This window comes from Chrysochloris asiatica, unplaced genomic scaffold (genome assembly GCF_000296735.1).
Source record: "Chrysochloris asiatica unplaced genomic scaffold, ChrAsi1.0 scaffold00068, whole genome shotgun sequence".
Classification (NCBI taxonomy): Eukaryota; Metazoa; Chordata; class Mammalia; order Afrosoricida; family Chrysochloridae; genus Chrysochloris; species Chrysochloris asiatica.
This window is the reverse complement of record NW_006408586.1, coordinates 4,995,129-5,014,381: the sequence shown is the minus strand read 5'-3', so window position 1 is coordinate 5,014,381 and position 19,253 is coordinate 4,995,129. Positions and strand designations below refer to the sequence as shown.

Sequence of the window (19,253 nt, the reverse complement as noted above, 5' to 3'; positions counted from 1 at the left end):
TGTCAGGGGTATTTATTTTTAAATAAACTAAGTTTGAGAGCCACCATCTATCTGTTAGTTTGCCACAGTGCCTGGCTTGTATGTTCCTGTGATGTTAGAAACTATGCCACCTGTATTTCAAATACCAGCAGTGTCAACCATGGTAGACAAATTTTATTAGAACTTTTAGACTAAAGAAGAATAATAAGGAAGACTTAGAGATCTTCTTACAAAAATTAGCCAATGAATACCTTATGTGTCAGACAGAGCACTGTATGACCCTCTTGTTTTGGGCCCATCACTAGAAAGATTGCTTGAGGAAGATTTCATGTTTGGTGAAGTAAGGGACCAGTGAAGGTAAGTAAGTTCCTTGGTAAGGTGGATTGGCAAAATAGGCACAAAAATGTTTTCTAACATCCTTTTAATTATCAGGATGAAACAAAATTGGGTACCACCTTATTTTATTGTATGCAAGGCTGACATGGGTATGAGTCAACTTAGAAGAAGCAATCTTTATCTTCCTGTCTTTGGTCTGTCAATTTATCTGTCTACCAATCTGACTGTTTGGTGTGGCACTGTAGAATAATGCACTGGACCACAAGGTCAGTTTGAATCACAAGGTTGTCAGTTCAAACTCACCAGTCATGCCTCTGAAACCCTATACAGAGTCGCTATGAGTTGGAACTGACTCAAGGCATTTAGCAACAACAGCATGTCCTAGTATAACACGATAGTATAAGCACTGGACTGCTAAGCACAAGATGACCAGATCAGACCAGTTCAGCCATTTCTCAGAAACCCTGTATGTGGTTGCTATGAGTTGGAATTAACTTGAGAACAATTAGCAACAACATTGCTTAATAAATAATTGTATTGGTTAAGCAAGTGAATATATGAGACAGGTATAGAAAGAAGAGTTTTTGCTGAATAGAGAAACTTCAGTTATTAGAATTGAGTCATAAAATCGGATGAAATTACATAATGAAAGTAGATAAAGAACAGAAAGAGATCAATATTTAGCCATAGAAAGAAGCAAAAAAGCACACAAAGATGATTGAGACGTGACCTACAATGAAGTAGGAGGAAATCCAGGAGAGTTTGATATTTTGGAAGACAAGAGAAGAAGGTGTTTTAAGAAACAGCAAATGATCAACAGCAAATAAGCATCAATACTACGAGGCAGTCTAGTATGATAATTAATGATGATTGGGTATGTTGTTGTCATTAAGTGTCATGATCGAGTCAGTTCTGAATCATAATGACCCTATGTGGAGTTTCTGAAAAACAGCTGGTGGGTTTGAACTGCCAGCCTATGTTCACAGTCTAGTCTTAATCCTATAGCACCACACCAGAAGTCCATGAGTGTGCATGGAATTTTAAAAAGTGGATTTCACAAAACTACTATAGGCTCAGCATTGGACTGCTAACCACAAGATAGGTGATTCAAACCGACCAGCTGCTCCTCAGTAATGTTATACATGGCCACTACAAGTCAGAACTGACTCAGCAGCATTTAACAACAACAACATAACAGGAGTTTTAGGGTTGGTTTTGGGATGAAAGTTAAATTATTTGAGTTATGAAGAAAATAAGTGAATAAGTTGGAATAGATGGTCAATGTGATAATAACAATGCAGATGCTGAGAGACATTTCACGTGATAGCTTCAATTCTATCTATGCATGATAGTGATCATATGGCATAGAAACTGATTAAAATAGTGGCTAGGGTAATTGTTGTGAGGAAAGAAAGAAATTCATAAGAGGTACATAAAATTGTTTCCAGTTAGGACACTCTTCCCCCAGAAGTTTGAATGTCTCTCATTGACTTAACCCATCTTGCTGTGTGATGAAGATAGTAACAGGACAGTGAGGTCAGCATGGGAAGTGTTTAGGACAGGAGGTTCTGTACAGTACATTTTAAATTACACTTAGTCCAAGGTGACTTCAAAATGTGTGTGGAAAATTGAATTAAAAGATAAAAATAAAAATGTATATGTTACTTCTCAACATAAGCTCCAGCAAAGTCAAAACACATTTGTAAGTGATGGTACTGATCATTCGGTCTATCCCTTAAGAACAGAGGATTCTGTGAATTTAACCATGTCAATTCAATATTTTTTACAATACTAGCTGAAAAGTTGTTGCTGTTAAGTATCATCCAGTCATTTCTGAATCATAGTGGCCCTATATAGGGTTTCTGAGGTTGTATATCTTAGCAGGACCAGAAAGCCTCATATTTATCCCATGAAGCAGCTGGTGCACTCAATCTGCCAACCTTGTGGAAAAGAAAAATGAGTGTCCTTTAAAGACTTTTTAACGATTGTACTCATGGTATACCTCTGTAAGATCAGCACTGGACTTTGAACCACAAGTTTAGCACTACAAGCCCACCAGCTGCTCCTCAGAAAATCTATGAAGCAGGGGTGGGAAACTTTTTTCTGCCAAGGTCCATCTGGACATTTATAACATTGTTTTCAGGCCATTTATCAATTTAAAAATTAGCCTGCTATATTTGGTCAAGCATTTAATTAACTCATCCCTAATGTGATAACTGAAACTGCTTCTTTTTGGTGAGGTGTGTGGCTAGCTGGTATTGATAATATTGCTACTTACAACTGCTTCTCCATTTTTCTGTCAGTCAGTCTGGAGCACAGTTGACTCTTTGCAATGGTAAGTTTTGAAAAGAACTCTCACAGCAGCAAGTTGATCTGAACACAGATGCATATTTCTATCCGTGTCTCCTAAAAGTGGGAAATTCATCATTGCTTATGTAACATTTATAGGATTCAAGCAGTGGAAGATTATTATACCTAGCTTTCAGCTCATCACTGCTTTGCAGTTGAATGATTTCATGTTATAAGTTATCAGGCACATCAGCTGGTTTCATATTGAACAGTATAGCAAAAAATGTTCAAATTCATTTGTTTACTTTTCACATCCTTAAATCTTTCATTAAATGCCTCAATTAGTTTTGCACATTCACCAACATATTCAAGTGTTCAAGAAGACTTTTGTCCTTTCAGAGTAGGGAAATACACTGTGTTATTCCTTTCAAGTTGCATTTTCCACAGCCTTAATTTATAACTTCAAATGATTTCACATTTGAAAGCAGAGAGCTGAGAAGCTGGTTGGGGTCCTGCAGCTTGGTGTTCAGCTCTGAAATGTACTCTCAACATGCACATTCCCAGCCTGCCTAGCACTGACTATCCTCTGAGTCATTGAAGTATAGGCAGATGGACCATGGGCAGCTGACAAGAAGCATGCTTATCTGTCCTGTCATGTATTTGATTGTGTCCTGTCTATCCTGTAATGGAAATTCTTTGTTTGTCCTTCAAAATTTATATTATTATTATCATTCACTTAATATGGAAAAAAATCTCCTAGATTTTATTGAATTTTGAGCTCTACCTGTGGTTGCCTTGGCAAGGCAAAACCAAGTGATTTAGTGGGTGTTATAAACCCTGAGAGCCAGACATTCTCCACCCAGCTATACAGGGCCATTATGGAGTCAAAATGGACTCAACAGTACTTAACAATATCAACAACATCAAGAAACACAAATAATTCAGAAGGAGTTGTGAAGTGAATGCCAGGGCTGTAAAGTGAATGCCTAATACTATTCCATCAAAATTTTTGTGAAGTTTCTTTTGTTTTATGTGAAGAATGAGCAGGAGCATTATAGTGGTGGAAAATGATTCTTTGGTTAAGCTTGCTGGGAGTTTTCTTTTAAAGCTTTGATTAACTTTCTCAAAAAACTCTTATAATAAACAGATATTATTGTTCATTGGCCTTTCAGAAAGTGAACCAAAAGAATTTCTTGAAATCCCCCCAAATAGTTGCCATTACCTTTGCTCTTGAGCAGTCCACTTTTGCTTTGATTGGATCATTTCCATCTGTAGAAAGTCATTGTTCTTTCTTCTTTGTCTTTTGGATCATATTGAGAAAGCTATGTTTCATCTTCTTTTACAGTTCTTTGAAGAAATGCTTCAAGATCTTGATCCATTTGTTTAAAATTTGTCTTGGAACTTCTGCTACTCTCTACAGATTAATTTGGTATAATAGAAATTGAGCAGAAAGTTTGCTCGACTAAATTTTTCAGTCAGAATTGTGTTAGCAAAACCAATTGAGAAGTCTATAGGTATGTATAAGAATGTGTCCGTTTCTGGCAACTAGTTCTAAAAATAACAGTTACTGCTCAAAGTTTAAGATAGTTTTCTAAATTACAAAAAGAAAATATGTCATACTGATTGCACCTGACCCAAATCATGGTAGCTTCAGCAACCTCATATGCACGACAAACATCAATACTGAAAAATAAAGACTAAAGAAAACTGACACATTTAAACTGAGGTGTTGGTGAAGAATATTGAATGTACACCATGTACTGCCAGAAGAAAGAACAAATTTATCTCAAAGGAAATGCTGCTTAGGGATCTGCAGTCATGGACATGTTGGTCTGCAATGCACAATTTCAGTTTCCAGTTCCATGACTCCATCCCCAAGCCAGAGGTCGTATTTTGGCTTTTTCGAGTTTTTCAGCAAACACATGTGTGACTCCCAAGGTTGGATGAACAACACTCGTGGGCTACTATGCAGCCTGATCACCTAGATGCATTAGGCTATGATGCTCATGTGACCTATGGAGACTGCGGTGAAGTTCATTCATGACCAGACTGACCCAAAATCAAAGAATTCTTCTACATCATCCAAGAGATCATGCGGGAGCAAGGACTAAAGGACACATACTGGGGTCTCACAATCACTGTACTGAACCAGAGCTTCAACCAGGCTGCCCATTCCTTTGTCATGACCTGTTTGTGCAATTGATACCCAGGGGACAACTCCAACAAGCTCATTAACACATGGGTCACTGGGGTCTTTAGAGCCATCATAGCTGCTTTCGGTGTCTTTGAGACCACTTTGTTGAATGTAATCAAGACCCAGATGCAGGGCCTGGAAGTACACAAGAACCAGAACACTTGAGTCTGAGGCCTGCAGTTCTTAATAAATGAGGGGCTCAAGATTTTCTATATGGTATGTCCTCAAGTTGAGCCTTGTCTTCCTAGATGTGACCACCTTATTTATCATGAATGGTGAGGTGGTAAAGCTGCTCAACAAAGTGTGGGAGATTGACTGATCCTAGCATCTGCGTGTGGATTCCCAGTGACTCCCAATCAGTCCTCCCATGTCTCAAGCGATTGCAGTGCAGCATATCACAAGGCCCAGCCCCTTGTCCTTCAAGTTCTCTGATCAGCGTCTGATTACATGGCCCTTTAATGCATGTCTTCCCAAAGTGTCAGGTGCACCTCCTCTGGTGTGTGTGTGTGATACTACTATTGTGTTCAACCAGCTATGGTTACCTTTGGCATATGAACCCGCATCCACTTCTCCTGTGTATTTGCTCCTGAATCTTGTGTTCTGCATTGTGTGACCACTGTACCTCGTTTCCTGGGATGTACATGTGACTTGGTTCCACACCCCTGTAGTTGTGGCTGGGTCCTACTCTGGTGCCTTCCAAGCCCAGCATCAAGGGCTCCTGCTCCAGTGGACCACAGCTGCCTTAAGGCCATGGCCTGGCATCATTAAATCTAGGTCTATGTGCCTCAGTTTATCCTACCACAGGCCTTAACCAGACCTTGGGTCTTTCCTCCACCTGGGACAGGGTGGTACTACCATCTCAGGACACCCTCCCAAGGAAAAATAAATCAGATCCTGTCTTGGGGGAAAAAAAAAAAAAATCCTTCATAGAAATAAGTATGGCAAGACATACTTCATGTTGGACATGTTATCAGGATGGACCATTTGCTACAAAAACACATCATACATGCCAGAGTATAGGGTCAACTAAAAAGGAAGGCCCTCAACAAGACCATTGACAATGTGACAACAGCAATGAGCTCAAACATAATAATAACTGAGAGGATGTTACAGGACTGGACAATGCTATGTTCTGTTACACATATAGGTCACTCAGGGTCAAAACTGACTTTCTGGGATCTAAAAGCAAGAATAACAAATTAGAAAACATGATAGTCATATAGAATTTCACATTCAAAGTGTCAGCTTTTATAATTTTGAATTGTGCGAGGTACTCTGGACATTGATTCAATTATCCCAATGTCTCCTCTTCATATCTAAATGTTGTTGTTGTTGTTAAGTGCCATTGAGTCAGTTCCAACCCATACCAACCCTGTATAGGGTTACCGATGAGTAGCTGGTGAGCTTGAACCACCGATCTTGCAAATCAAATGGCTTTGCAGTTTGGCACATTAACCCACAGTGCCACACCAGGACTCCTCATATCTATAAATGCAGCTGTTAAAATAGGTGGTGCATGGATTAAAAGCTAAATGATGCTTCCTTATAGAAGCATCAGAGTCATAACGGAGAATAGGAAAGAAAGTAACAAGTTGTAGAAAATACTTTTGTGCTAGAAAAACAAAGGACTAGTATATAACATACTCTGCCCAAAAAGAGGACCACCTGAAGTTTTAGGTGAGCTATAAGAGGGAAAATGATCTTCTATTACACACTCTTTCTGTCTCTAAAAGCAACTAGTATAAAGGGTTTAGGTGATTTATGGAAAAATGTAAGTAACTTGGAAAGGGACCAACTATTTCTTCCCATTCTGGACACTGGGGATTAGTAAACATATTTAATGACTATAATAGAATGAAGAGTAACTAAAGATTTTTAAGAGTTGTGTTTTTTATGTCCTGCACAAAATGTCAGTATCCAAGATTTGTCTATATAAAATTTTAGTCTAAAAAAATAAAGTTAAAAATGACATGACAGCTGAAAATATTTCAATGGTACATATATTTCTTACATTAAAAAAAAAAAAAAAGATTCTAGATGTTCTGCCATTCCACGTTTTTATGAAGCATGCTCTATCACCTTGGAGTACACAGAATTGAACATAATGTTCTAACAGGAAAAATTAGTTGTCAAAGTAATAAAATCTGCATGACAATTAACACTATAATAACCCAGGAGAAAATGTGAGTATATATAGTCAAGGAGGTTACTATAATTTTGACACAATCATAAGAATTCCATACTACTAAACCATTGAACTTCATGACAGAAAAAGTGGAAAAATAACAAGTAAACACAGAATACAAATTCTTATATTTTTCAATTTTGCCTCATGTAGTTAAATATTCAAACATTTTAATGGTTGAAAGAAGAATAATTTGAAAATTAAAAGTCCATATTTGACCTACATGTATATTCACATAAGTGTAAGGTTTTGTTATTCAGTAGTTCATCTGTGTCCTCATGTAAAACTGCATTATCAGATATACAAATAATCAGGAATAAATGGAAACCTTGTAAAATATAAAGATAATTTTATTATTATCCTTATTAAAACAAAAGAGATATATTAGTTCAGTCACTGCCGATCAAAAGAGAAAATATAAGGATCTAATTAGTCACATTCTTTTCCAATTTATAATTCTTCAAAATTAAATGGATTAAAGAATTATGTTGGATTTAGAAATTAAAGAATTCCTGTAATTTCTGAGGAGTCCTGATATGGGACTGTGGGTTAATGCGCTGACTACAAGGTTGGTGGTTCAAACTCACCGGCCTTCCTTGGAAACCCTATTTAGTGTCATTATGGGTTGGAGCCAACTAGACGGCTCTTAACAATAATAACAAAAATAACAACTTAATTTCTGAAGAAGTGTGGAATGAATCACTTTCCAGCAACAATTTACTGCATTATTGTCTTTAATTGAATCAAAGATATTAGTTGTTTTAGGATAACTCACTTAACTAATTTCCAGAGCTATATAATCTTGCCAACCATTTGTCTGTCAGTTTGTCATAGTGTGGTGGCTTTTATGTTGCTGTGACTCTAGCATTTTGCCACAGGTATTTTAAATTCCATCAGGGTCACTATGGTGGACAGGTTTAAGCAGAGCTTCCGAAATAAGACAGACTAGGAAGAAGCATAGACAGAGCACTTCTGAATGGTTAGCCACTAAAAACCTTATGAAGAGCAAGGAAACATTTTCATATATAGTGCTAGACAATGAGCCAATCGGGTTGGAAAGCACTCAAAATATGATTAGGGAAGAGCTGTCTGTTTAAAGTAGAGTTGCCCTTAATGACTTGGATGGATATTAGCTTTAATAACTTTCATTTGATGATGGATCACAATTCAAAATAATAATAAGAACTATAAACATCCATTAAGAATCAGAATGTGCAGTGTGTGAAGTATGGATCTAGGAAAAACTGGAAATTGTCAAAAATGAAATGGAACACAGAAAAATCAATACCTTAACCATTAGTGAGTTTATATGGACTGATATTAGAAATTTTGAATCAGACAATAATACAGTTTACTATGCAGGAAACAAAGTTGAAGAGGAATAGCATAGCATTCATTATCAAAAATAACCTTTCAAGATTTATCTTGAAATACAATTCTGTTTCTGATAGGATAATATCCATTCGGTTACAAGGATTATATACACGGACCTTACCAGATGACTTACAGAAAAATAAAATTGACAACATCTCTGGGAAGAAAAAGGAAGATGCTCAATATCGTCAGCAAAAATGCTCTTATCATCAGTCAAAACAAGGCCAGGGGACGACTGTGGAACACACCAACAATTCCTAAAATGCAAGTTCAGGCTGAAGGTAAAGAAAATTAAATAACTCCAGAAGAGCCAAAATATGTCCTTTAGTAAATTCCACCTGAATTTAGAAACCATCAAAAGAATAGATGTGATATAGTAGACACCAATGACAGAAGTCCATGAGACTTATGGGATCACATCAAGAATACCATACATGAAAGACAACAATGAAGAAATCAGCTGAGTTCAACCATGTTCCATACATTTCCTTTGACTTGGAGATGACAGAGAAAAGAGGAAGGACTGGTTTGTCCAAAGTATGGTGAGACCTGGTGATACCTGATCCCATGGACAACAACATAGCCACAGAGGGCTAGAGCTGAGGGTGAAGCATCCAGCTGATATGAAGTGAGGTGAGATGCACAAGAACAGCCAAACTTGCAGATAGTACCCATTTGACCTAGCCTTGATGGCTTGATAATCAGAACTTGACTAGAGGAAGATTACAAAAGAAAAAGAAAAAGAAAGAAAGATAAAGAAATGAGGGTAAATTGCTACAATTTGATGAACTTTACCTATCCTCATGGATGTAGTAGCTCAAAATACCAACTGAGAGGGTATCAATGTTATCCCGTCTGTATACACAGTAGATATGGATGGACAACTTAGACATTGGCTACTTAAAATGAGGGAGTGATAAAGGCACAAAGTGACTAGCTTACAAATTTTCAAGAGGGAGTATAGTTTAAGAGTGTGAGGGGGAAGATAGAGTCCCCATTGAATAATTTTCATCTTTTCTAGATGGGCCTGGTTAAAAGAGATGGGGATAAGATTTGTATGATTCAATAGTGAGTAATTGTTAACATGACTTATTGCAACTGTCATAATTGTAAAAGTAGAAGTTTTGTTACAAAAATGGGGGAGTAGTTCACCTTACAGTCCAGAAACAAAGGACTCTAGGACCATCAAAGGAGAAGAGCACAAGCAGAATGTGGAACCTTATCCAGAGAAGCAGCAACACCAGAAATGGAGACAGAGAAGGGGACATGGAGAGAGAGAGCAGCTGAGGACTCTAAATTCATGGAAAAAGAAGAACTGAGAGCTGGTGGCCAGGAGGCAGACTTGCAGAATGTGCTTTTTGGTGGTGTAAATTATTATATATACCTGAGTGTTAAAAAAAAAAAAAAAAGAACTAAAATGAATAGATAGAAATACTGTTAACTGATGGTACATGGAGGGGATGATAACTATTGTAATGAAACAAAGTATATGATTTGTTTAATGTAAACCTGATGATCTGCCTGTAAACTTTCACTCAATTCACAATAAAAACTGAAAAACAAACAAACAAAAGAATACCATACATGAAGAAAGAAAAAGGTCATTAAAAAAAGAAGAAAACAAATACCAAAATGGATGCAAGAAAAGACTCTCAAGCAAAAGTGACTGGAAGAAATGATGAAAGGAAGAACTGAACAGAAAATTTCAAAAGGCAGCTCAAGAAGACAAAGTCAAACATTATAATGAAATGGACAAACACTTGGAGTTACAAAACCAAGCTCAGTATTTCTCAAGCTGAAAGAACCTAAGAAAAATGTCAAGCCTCGGGTTGCATTATTGAAGGATTCTAATGGATTTTTGATGTAGCACTATAGGGTAAGCACTGGATGTTGAACCGCAATGTTGCCAGCTCAAACCTACCACCTAATCCTTGAAAACCTGTTTCAGGGATGCTATAAATAAGAATCAACTTGACAGCGGTTAACAATAAAAACAACATGGGCAAAATACCATGGTTTGAGTCAGCTCTACCTTTGTTTCACACTGACATCTTTGTTCATAGGAATGGACTTAAGCATAATAACATTTGTGAGGGTGTCTCAGAACTGGGCAGTGTTTCATTCTTTTAGGCTTATGATTGCTCTGAGTAAGAACTGACTTGCTAACACCTAACAACAACCACAAAAATGGGCAAGATATTAAAAAATGAAACATCAAAAGAAGATGGAAAGAATACTCAGAGTCACTCTACCCAAAATAATACATCCATTTTCAATAGTTTAAAAGACAGTATATGATCAAGAACTCATGGTATTGAAGGAAGAAGTCCAAGTCGAACTTAAGGCATTGGCGAAAACCGAATCTCCAGGAATTGATAGAATGTCAACCAAAATATTTCAACAAACTGACTCAGTGCTGTTGAAGCTCACTTGTCTATGCCAAGAAATTTGGAAGACAGGTGTCTGGTCAACCAAATTGGAAGAGATCCATATTTGTGCCCATTCCAAAGAAAGGAGATTCAACAGAATATGAAAATAATTGAACATTATCATTAATATCACATAGAAGTAAAATTCTGCTGAAGATAATTTAACAAATAATTATAGCAAAACATGTACAAGGAGCTCCAGAAATTCAATCTGGATTCAGAAAAGAATGTGGAATTCATGATATCATGTGGATATTAAGTGGAACTCATGGTATCAAGTGGATCGATCATCAAGTGGATCCTGGTTGAAAACAGAGAATACCGGAAAAAGATATACTGTGCTTTGCTGACAATGTTGATTATAAAAAACTATGATTAACATTTCAAAGAATGAGTATTCCAGAACACATAATTGTGCTTACGAAGAACTTGTATGTAGACCAAGAGGCAGTCATTAAAAGAAAACAAGGGGATATTGAGTGGTTTAAAAGCAGTAATGGTTTGTGTAGGTGTTGTATGTATACTTTCACCATACTTATTCAATTTGATGAGCTAATAACCCGAGAAGTTGGATTATATGAAAAGGAACATGGCACCATGATTAGAGGAAGACTCATTAATAACCTGTGATATGCAGATGATACAACCTTACTTGCTGTAAGGCAAGAGGACTTGAAATACTTACTAATGATTGTCAAAGACTATGTCTTCAGTAAAGATTGCACCTGTATGTAGAGAAAACAAAAATCTTCACAACTGGACCAATAAAAAGTATATTAAAGTTGTCAAAGACTTCAGTTTTCCAGGATCTATAATCAATACTCATAAAAGCAGCAGTCAAAAAACAACAACAAAAAAAATCAAATAGTACATTATTACATTAGGCAAATATGCTGTAAAATACTCTTTAAAGTGATAAAGAACAAAATGTCAGTTTGAGTACTAATGTGCACCTGACCCAAGCCATGGTATTTAATTTATTCATGGATGTTAAAGTTAAACAGTAAATAAATAAGACCATAGAAGAATAAATGTGTCTTTACCATGGGATTTGTGAAGAATATAGGAAGTACCTTGAACTGCCTGAAGAACAAAACTGTCTTTGAAGAAATATAGCAAGACTGTTTATTAGAACTGAGAACAATGAGATTTCCTTGTACTTTGGGTATATTATCAGGAGGAACCAGTCACTAGGAAAAGATATCATGTTTGGAAAAATGGAGAGTTAAAGAAAAAGAGGAAGACTCACAGTAAAATGGATTGACACCATAACAACAACAATGGGCTCAAACATTACCACTATTAAAAGGATGGTGCAGGACCATGCAGTGTTTCATTCTGTTGTGATAGGGTCATGTAGAGATGGGCCCAACTAGATGGAACCGAACTAACTAAAGTAACCTTGTGATGAACAAAAATAACTAAATATCATATAGGCACTTATTAAAAAGGAAATTAACCTAAAAAACTATCAAATGGACTGGGGTTCTATAAATGAATCACAAACTGATAATTCATTAAAATAAAAAAATGCTGATGGCACAACTGTTAAAGTGCTCACTGCTAGCCAAAACACTGGTTGTTTGAACTCATCAGCCACTCTGTGAAAGGAAGATGAGACAATTTGCTTCTATAAGAATTACAATTTTGGAAAACCTATGGGACAGTTTTACTCTTTCCTATGGAGTCGTTCCCCCACTCATCATTTGGTTTGTCATAATGAGTGACTTTCATGTTGCTGTAATGCTGGAAGCTATGATACTGATATTTTAAATTTTAGCAGGATCACCCATGATGGACAGGTTTCAGCAGTTTCCAGACTAAGATAGTTTAGGGAGAAGGAAAGGTGAACTCCTTCTGTATGTTTAGTCACTTATGAATAACAATGGAAGATTGTAATAAATATTGCAAAAATATGAAAACCTATTAAATAATACCAGAATTTTGTCATGTATCATATCAAAAGATGAGACCCTCAGGTTGGAAGGAACTCAGGATGCAACTAGAGAAGAGCTGCCTCTTGAAAGTAGAGTTGACAATGATAACACAAATGGAATAAAGCTTTCAGCACATTCATTTGCTGGTGTGGCACAACCCACAATGAGGATAAACGGCTGAAAATATTCATTTACTATTCAGAGCATGGAATGTATTATGTATAAATCTAGGAAAATTGGCAATTTTCAAAAATAATGGAATGCACAAGGTTTGATATCCTAAGCATTAGTGAGTTGAAATGTATGGACATTGGCCATTTTGAATCTGACGATTATGGTTTACTATGCATGATTGACAAGTTGAAGAAGAAAGGCATTACATTTATCATCAAAAAGAACATTTCAAATTATATCTTCAATTACAAAGCTATCTGCTATAGGGTAACATCCATATGCTTATAAAGAAGACCAACTGATACCACTATCATTCAAATTTATACAACTACTAACACCTGTGATGAATAAATTGAAGAATTCTACCAACTTCTTCAATCTTCCAAACATACACTCAAGATATATCGATAATTAGTGCAGATGGGAATGCAAAGGTTGTAAACAAAGGGGAAGGATCAGTCAGATTTACACTGCTGATATCAGATGGATCTTGGCTGAAAGCAGAGTATATCAGAAAGGTATATACTTTTTTGACTATACTTTATTGACTATTAAAAATATTTTTAACTGTGTGGATCATGACAAGTATGTAAAACATTGTGAAGAATGTGTGTTCTAGAGTACTTAATTTTGTGCATGGGGAACCTGTACATTGACCCAGAGGCAGTTATTAGTACAGAACAAGGGGACACCGAATGGTTTAAAATCAGAACGGTGTGTGCCAGGGTTATATTTTTGAACCATACTTATTCAATATGCATGCTGTGCAAATAATTCAAGAACTGTATTATATGAAAATAATTGGAGGAAGACTTATTAATAAACTGTGATATGCAAATGATACAACCTTACTTGTTAAAAATGAAGAGGACTTAAAATACTGAGGAAGATCAAAGAACACTGCTTTACATTGCACCTCAATGTGAAGAAAACAAACATTCTCATAAAAGCAACAGTAAATAACATAATGATAAATGCAGAAAAATTTGAAGTGGTCAAAGACTTCATTTTGCTTGGATCCATAATCAACATTTATGAAAGCAGCACCCCCCCCCAGTCAAACACTCATGAAAGCAGCAGCCCCCCCCAAGTCAAACAATGTACTGCATTAAGCAAATCTGCTGCACAAAACCTCTTTGAAGTAAGTGTTCAAGAGCAAAGATGTTAATTTGAGAACTAAAGTATACTTCATTCAAGCCTTGTGAAAATTGGACAGTAAATAAGGAAGATTATGGAAGAGTTGATGCATTTGAGTTATAGTGTTGGAGAAGAATATTGATAGTATCATCAAATGTCAGAAGAACAAATCTGTGTTGTAAGAAGCACAGCCAGAAAACTCTTTAGAAATCAGGATGGTACTCTAATGCTTCAGACATGTCATCAGGAGGGACCAGTCCCTGGAAGGGCATCATGCTTATTAAAATAGAAGGTCAGATAAAAAGTGGGAGACCCACCAACAAGATGGGATGGCACAGTGGCAGCAGCAGTGGGTTCAAGCATAGCAATAGCTGTAAGAATAAGCAGGACTGGGTGATGCTTCTTTCTGATGTGCTATGAGTTGGAACACACTTGATGACTCCTAACAACAGCAATGGGTTTGGCTGAGTTTTGAATGCTTTTATATTGAAGAGATGAATTAAGTACTATTTGTTGTTGTGTAATCATCTCAACCAAATTATCTTAACAATAGAATATTTAAGTATTGTTTTTAAGTTACACATTCCACATAAAAAAGATTTTAAGAAGAAATAAAAAACACAGACTTTATAATAAAGATTAAAACCAAATAACATTACTATTGCTAATAGAAGTATCCTTAAAAATGATATTCTATCCAAATACAAGTTTGAATTTGTTAAATGCCAAAAAATATATTTAGTAATGCATAAAACAAAAATAGAGCATTTACATACATTAAATTTATATTATTTATAAGGGAAAATAGCTTTGATTAGCAACGAATGACATATAATAATGTATGCTAGTTTCTACATGCAACAATAAATAGTCTTTGAAGTCAAATATAGTTTCCAGTATAATGGGCATTTGATCCACATTAATATTTGACCTTTACATGAAAAGTAAATTGAATATAGTTATGTAAGTAAATAAAACAATACTCAAGGAACAGAAACATAGTGTGATCAACTAAATAGAATTGCATACATTCTATAGAGAAAAAGAGAAATTACTTATTTTGATGTACTTTTTATATAACTCATTTCCCCAGAGACACAGAAGTTATTGTAGTAAACATTATTTTATGCTTAGAATATTTGTAGAAAAGGAAAGCTATTTCCTTCATAAAATCTTCACAAAGCAATATTTGCAGGATTCTTTAATATGCACATTCAACATGACAAATAACAAAGAAGCTCTGCCAACAATGTACATGAAAGAAAATGTATTCATAGGGGAGTACTTTACCATCTACCAGAAACTTGCACTCCACTTTGCAGTCACTTATTCATTGCTCCTTGGTCTAGAAGGAAGTATCAGAATTTTACTACAATGTTTGTTGTTGTTGTTGTTAAGTGGTGTTGAGTCAGTTCTGAACCTGTATAGGATTTCAGAAGAGTGGCTGGTGGATTTGAACTGTTAATGTTGTGGCTAGCAGTCCAGTGTGTATCCTACAACACCACTCCAAGACTCCAATGTTACTTATCGTCTTTTCTCTTTATATAAAGAAAGGAAATACATATGATATAGAATATAAGAATATAATCAATTTTCCTCTGTTGTTAAGTGCTGTTGAGTTGGTTTTGACACATAGTGACTTTGCATAGGATTTCCAAGTGGCTGGTGAGTTTTGGATGGTCGACCTTGTGGTTCAAACAGAACTTATGGTCCAGTGCTTATGCTATAATACCACATTTCTACCTTTTGAGAAAAGACCATTGTTGTCTCATCTTATTGTGATTCAGCTATGGAAGAAAGGTTAATTATAAAAAGTTAGTAAAATTTTAACTGTATCTTTTGAATTTTGTTCATTTTCATACTTAAAAATCTTATTCTGACCAAGGTTCTAAGGAGCTCTGGTAGAGTAGTGGTTATGAATTTGACTGCTAACCTCAGGGTCAGCAATTTGAAACTACCAGCTGTTCCGTGGGAGAAAGATGAGACTTTCTGCTCCCGTAAAGATTTAGAGCCTGGGAAACCCTATACAGAGTCGCTATGAGTCGGAACCAACTCCACGGCACATAACCAACAACAACAACCAAGGTTCTGTATATACATGTAAGGGTTTTCAGCATCTGATCTCTTATTTAACAAAGTGGAAGGACAATAAAACTCAATATCAGCCCAAGGCTGATGCCTATGAGCCAGAGGTCAAGCATGCCTCCACCTTTCAACTTTCTTTACCAATTCAGACACCAACCACCCTTCTCAGGACACTCTCTCCTTCCCTGAGTTTAGAAATGCACTGCAATAGCCACACCAAACTCAAACTAAAATCTCCATGATGGACTTTATCAGGAAAGTTAATATGTTACAATTCAGGATCAGAAATTCACAGGATATGTTAATTATTTAATGAGGATCTTTTCTTCTCTGTCATGCCTGCAGGCAGACCGCTTCTTGTCCTAAGCTTATCATCCACATGGACCCTTGTCTTTTACATTGATCAAACAGTGTTACAAAGTTCTCAGAGTGTTGCTGATGAATGTCCAAAGGGCACACAATTCTACCATAAGAGTCAACCTGAAGGCACTCTGCTATATCTCATGAGTCAGCAAAACTAGCTACTTTGAATAAGTGTCTGGGGGCAACCCACTCTGAAAACGATTCTCCTCTGTGAAAATATTCAACTTTCTAGATCTGTGAACTGGTCAGCTCACCATTCTGCTTTTTGCTCTTTGTGTATCTGCTTCTGTTGCTGCCACTTCCCTACTACATCTCTGGTTAACTTCCCTCTTTATCCTGGATAGAAGTTCAGCACACAGGCATTTCAGGGTCCAGAGGATGTGCTCCATACCAGGATATTCTTTCTTAAAGGTACAGCCTCTGTTCCTGCTTCTGAGATGGCTCATTTTATAAGCAGAGAGGTGTCAATACTGAACAATCTCCATGCATGAGATTCATATGCTCTATTTCCAAGTTTCCAGTCAGTCATTTGGTATAAATTACAAAGACTATGACTAGAAGAGTCTTATAAAATAATTCACTGCACCACAGGGTTTGGTCATGGCCTTTTCAAAGTACATGTGTCTTTCTAACTTCTCAGAATAGTGACAGTCACCAAGACAAAAATGATTTGGGCTGTGAAAACTCCACTGTCTGTCTAAAAAAAATGACAGGTACTGCTGAAGCATAAACAAAAGGTAAATAACTTAATCATGAAGTAGCTTACTTCTCACAATAAATTACCTCATTTTGCAAACTACATGATAGCAGTTAAGCTGAGTCCCCAGAAATTGATTCTCAAATAATAATAGTTTCTCTAATAGCTTACAAATTTTATTATCTTTGTAATAAAATGTATTGCTTTGTGCAATAATAAAAAGGCAAATAACGTAATTTCCATCAAATTAGCTCCAATTAATAAAGAGATTACATATAACAGAATGAAACATTTCTCAGTCCTGTGCAATCTTAACTGTTGTTGGTGTGTTTGATTTCACTGTCTTGACTACTTTACTGTAGCATCATTTTAATTCATTTACCGCCATATTAAAAAGAACTACGAGTAAAAAGAAAACCAAGCACCTCTTGAGAAAAAACGGTGACCCAACTTTATGTTAAAAACAAAAAAAAATCATTGGATGATTTCCATTTCAAGATATATGTATAAGGATCAACAATAGCAGTTATATCAGGTTCAGTCTTTAGTAAAATTGGAAAATAACTGGGTTTTGTACATGCTTGTGTGTTTGTTTTTCAGTTCCTCAGTTTACATTTGATCATTGAACATAAGCAGTCATGTTTTCAGTATGTCTCCTTATCTATTCAATCTATTTCAAAATATTTTAAACACATCCATATTATAATGACTTAAAACTTTAAAATAATGATTTTCCATATTTCAGTCAAATGAAGTATATTAAGAAAAATATTTGTAAGATTAAGGATATTAAAGTTGATAGATCTTGGCTGAAAGCAAAGAATACCATAAAGATGTTCAATTGTGTTTTATTGGATGCACAAAGATTTTTTTACTCTGTGAATCATTACAAATTATAGATAATATTGTGAAGAATAGTTCAGAACAGTTTTCTGTGCACATGTGGAACCTTATATAAACTAAAGGAAAGTTATTTGAAAGAAAAAGGGGGAAACAGAATAGTGTAAGATGAGGAAAGGTGTGTGTCATGGGTGTATCTTTACAACACACTTAGAGCCCTGGTGTGGTGCTGTAGGATATGCACTGGACTACAAGGTTGCTTTGAACTGCCTGGTCAGTGGTTCAATTCACCTGCTGCTCCTCAAAAACCCTATAAAGGGTCACTATGCATCAGACCACCACTCATTTGTCAGTTTGTCCTACTCTGGTGGCTTGTGTGTTGCTGTGATTCTGGAAGCTAGGCCAAGGGTATTTTAAATACCAGCAGGGTCAACCATGGTGGACAGGTCTCAAATGAGCCTCCAGAAAAAGACAGACTAAGAAGAAAGAGGGATGAACTACCTCTGAATATTTAGTCAATGAAAATCTTATGAATACCAGTGGGATCATTTAGAATTTTGAATATTGAAACATGATGACTAGTGCAAGAATATTATCAGATATATTGCCTGAAGATGAGCCCCTCAGGTGGGAAGGCACTCAAAATATCACAGGGAAATTCCTGCCTCCTCAACGTAGTTGACCGTGATGACGTGAATGCAGTAATGACTTCTGGACTTTCATTTGCTGATAGGGTACAATTCAAAATGAAGAGAAATAGCTGTAAACATCCATCAATAATAGGAATGTGGAGTACAAATTATTAATTCCAGATAATTGGAAATTTTCAGAAATGAAATGGAACACATAAGCATCAATATCCTAGGCACTAGCTAAGGGAACAGTCACTGAAGAAGGATGTCATGCTGGGTAAGATGGAGGGTCAGAGAAAAAGAGGAAGACCCCCAATGAGAAGGATCTGCCAAGTAGCATCATTGATGACGTCAAGTGTGGCAGCCATAGTGAGGTAGACCCAGGATCGGACATTGTTTCATTCTGCTGTGCATGGGGTCGCTATGAGTCGGTTCCGACTCGATGGCATCTGACAACAACAACAACAACAGCTGAAATGGACAGGCTTTGGTTATTTTGAATCTGGCAATAACATGGTTTTAAGGAGCTCTGGTAGCGTAGTGGTTACAAATCGGGCTGTGAACCTCAGGGTCAGCAGTTTGAAACTACCAGCTGTTCCGTG

At 36.3% G+C, this 19,253-nt stretch overlaps 1 pseudogene; it reads left to right on the top strand.

Annotated features, from left to right (window-relative positions):
• Window positions 1-4,466: 4,466 nt before the first annotated feature.
• Window positions 4,467-4,963, top strand: LOC102810859 (annotated as a pseudogene).
• Window positions 4,964-19,253: the final 14,290 nt, after the last annotated feature.